This window comes from Chelonus insularis, unplaced genomic scaffold, assembly GCF_013357705.1.
Source record: "Chelonus insularis isolate UGA/USDA-ARS -01 unplaced genomic scaffold, ASM1335770v1 contig_18_pilon, whole genome shotgun sequence".
Lineage (NCBI taxonomy): Eukaryota > Metazoa > Arthropoda > Insecta > Hymenoptera > Braconidae > Chelonus > Chelonus insularis.
In genome coordinates, this window is record NW_023276419.1 from 233,594 (window position 1) to 237,439 (window position 3,846).

The window sequence follows — 3,846 nt, forward strand, 5'->3', positions numbered from 1 at the left end:
TTGTATGTTTCAATAAAATAAAATTACAATAAATAATTTAAAAAAATAACAAAGAAAAATAAATCATATAAACTAAGAAATAAGTAAATAGACTAAAATTAGATAATTTTAATTAATTACAGTAATAAATTAAATTACAATCAAATTTATATAGAACATAATTGAAACAAATTGACTTTAAATATTGTATGTCATTATTCTAGCTTGTAATGCCACATCGATCAGAAATAATTCTCACTGATCGTGTATCATCTATGGAAGAATTGTACGCATCTATGCGTAAAGCAGAATCACTCACAATTTGTTGCGGAACATTATTTGATGAAAATAGGTCAAAATATTTTTAAATACGTTTGTTTTATTCTGTTACAATTTTTTTGATATTAATTACAACTGAAAAAATGTATCATAATAGATTTCATCTACATTCACAATTACAAATAATTGATAAGTGTGGTGGATTTCTCATCGTTTTTCCAGATATGCCACCCAGTGTAGTGGAATCATCACACCAAATGAAAATTATCAGCGTCAGCAATTAAATCCTCGCTGTCGAGCGTGCCGCATACTTCGCCAAAGAATACAAGCAAACATGAGATATAAACGCGATTCGACACTTGCTTTTCGTATTAAACAAAAAAAGGAAATTTACCGACAACGATGTCATCGACTTATTAAGAAGGTATGATGTATTTATTTTTTAAATTGTTGTGTCGGCAACCTGTAGTCGTAACATTTGACGTAATATTAAAATTACTTCATATTTGTTACATATTTCATTTTAATATAATGTATTAAATTCCTAATTTATTAACTTCATTAAAATGCAGATGAACATAATAATTTCGTTTCATTTTGAACGTGATAATTTTGAGTACGATTATCTCATGACATCTCGTCTCAGTCAAGATCCCTTGGAGGTAAATATAAGTTTGGATAATATTATTATTTGTATGATGTTCGTAATTGTAAAATTAAAATATCATGATTATAAATATAAAATTTATAATTATAATAACGTGTTGCATATTATTATACAAAGAATATTATAACATATCTTTATTTGATTCATTACAGAGATTTTTTTCTATCATGCGGAATTCTTGTGGATCCAATGATCACCCCGATCCAAAATTATTTGGTCAAGTATTCAGACTCGTATCGTGTTTCTCCTTAGTTCGTCCACCAAAAGGCTGTAACGTTTCTGGCCCTCAGCTTTTGTCAACATTAATGCAAACTCAAGATTCGTTGTACCTAACACAAAGACCTAGGAAAGAGTGGTTAAATAAAATTGATGAATTATTAGAAGATAATTTTGAAAACGAAGAGCGAGATTGTGTTGAAGATGATATTACGGAGCATGATTACTGTATTTTTAATACAAGCGATGAAGTTCAAGCATTCATTGCTGGTTACATTACTAAAAAAATGCAAATTTTATTAAGGTACGAAGATTGTAAAATTACTTTACAAGCAACGGAAGATGAACGGAACGATGAATGTAATGAATTGATTCGGCTCAGAGATTTTTATGATGGCCTTTCTTATCAATCTAAACAATTATTTGAACTAACAAGAACATTAGAAAAATCTGTTCTTAAGATAGTTGGAACATCGGAAGTTCAAATAGACACTCTTCACGACATACTCAAAGAAGCAGGAAAACAAAATTTACCACATGTTGGCTGTGAATCTCATGAACATGAAGTAACTTCAAGGGTGATCGACAAGTATTTAGTAATGCGAGGTTTCTTTCTTGCAAAATATGCAAATCGCAAATTTGAAGATCGCGCGAAGCAGTGCAAAATTTATCGAAAGAATGCTAAATATTATTAACACTGGACAGTAATTATATTCGGCTTCGTGAGGTAACTAAAAAAATAGAATTGTTGCGTCAAAATAATGCAAAAATTGATGCTATAGATGCAGCAGGTCGAACTCCATTTCTTTCAGCTTGTGATTCTGGCAATCTTGAAGCAGTCAAATATCCAATAAATAATAATGCTAATATTCATCCTAGTGATTCAGAAAAATAATTTATACGATGTTTTTGTGTTTCCAATTTGAAAAGACATTAAGAGATTTGTATTTGAAATGACATCAGTACATATGTCAGATTTTTATACTCTTGTAATGTTTTTATGGTATAAATTATAACGAAAATAAAAATGCAGTTTTCAATGATTTATTGTAATCTAATTTTTTTCAAAATATACCAAAAATTAATTCATTTGTCGATTTCGTCAGAAATATTATAAAAAAATATTTTCAATGATTGGTTTTTTCAAAAAAACTTTTTTTAAAGAAAAATCAATAAAATATTAAGTTTGTAAGTTTGGATTTTTAATACTTTCAATGTCTATCATTTTTCCTGCTAGAAATTTCAAATATTTGTTAACACCCCAGAGAGGTGAATTTCTCTCTGATGAATCCTACGCTCACAGATGGTATGATAGTTCGCTGTCTTTAAAAAGTTTTATAAAAAAATATTGTTAAAATATTGATGCAAAAGAATGTGACATTATTGGATTATTAATTGTCTACAAATCATATGTCTGAAATAAGTAAACGTGGTCTGACAATGGTTTTGTTGCGGACTGAATGCGATGATAGTTTTTCATTGCACATCAACGTTGCTTCTAGAAATAAAATAAAATTGTTTGTAGTGAATCAACATCTCAAATTATTAAAAAAAAAATTAACTTTTTTGAGTTGAATTCATTATGTCGACTTATTTAAGACAGAAATAGAAATCTACGTACAAATAATCAAATCCGATGAAATTAGTTTGAATCACACTTTTTGCTGTGGATTCGGTAGATGAGATGGATAGCAAATGATGAAGTAAATGTGGTCCAATTCGAACAAAAACTAATCTAGTTAAACCATCTTCAGTTTCTGCTTGCGAAGAGATCTTAGAAATTTTTACTTGATGCCACTTCAACATATAACTGTATGGATAGAGTTTTGAAGAAAAGATTCCATAGAAATATTCCCGCAAATAAGACTGAAAACTTTACTTTCGATCCGTTAATCGTCATCAAAATATATTGATGATAATAAATTGCCAATACCATCTGTTTATGTAGGATTTGCATTCGTTTTAGTTCTCTCAATTTCAATTTAGACAGAGAAAAGACTTTTCTCCGATAACTAACTATGTATGATAAATTTAAACAAATTATTTAAATATTACATAATTATCATAGAAAATTAATACAATTTATGCACGATTTTACTGAATGTTCACAGTTCATATAAAAGATAGGTAATTAAATTTTTACAATTTGTTATTATGTATACTTTAAAAAATATGGGAAATTGACTATTAAAATCTCTAAATTAATAACATATTATTTAATATTGTAAAAAAAAAATTATTGTATACATGTTATAAGAAATGTATTTTCTCTATAATTTATATAAAATACATTGGATAAAAATTATATTTTGATATTTTCAATGTTATGTTATTCCTAAAAATAATATAACAGTCATGGAAAGTAGTACTTATAAGCTAGATAATATAAGTTATTAAAATACCTAATAATTTAACATTAATATAAAATTTAAGTATACTTTAATTATTTTTAATTTCATTCAAACATTGTTCAATTCCTCCAAAAATAGGATTATTAATAATATAATTAATACTCTTGCTATAATAATGTTTAATTTTGTGTTTACTATCAATTTTTTTCTATACAAAAGTAAATTCAATTTTTTTTATATTTTTAATCATGTATTTAAATATACCGGGAATTTCCCCCTCTACCTCGGTAACTTAGCGACCACAGCGCACTCTGCCCGCGAACGTTATTTTTTCAAAATTCCGGCTCAACTTTT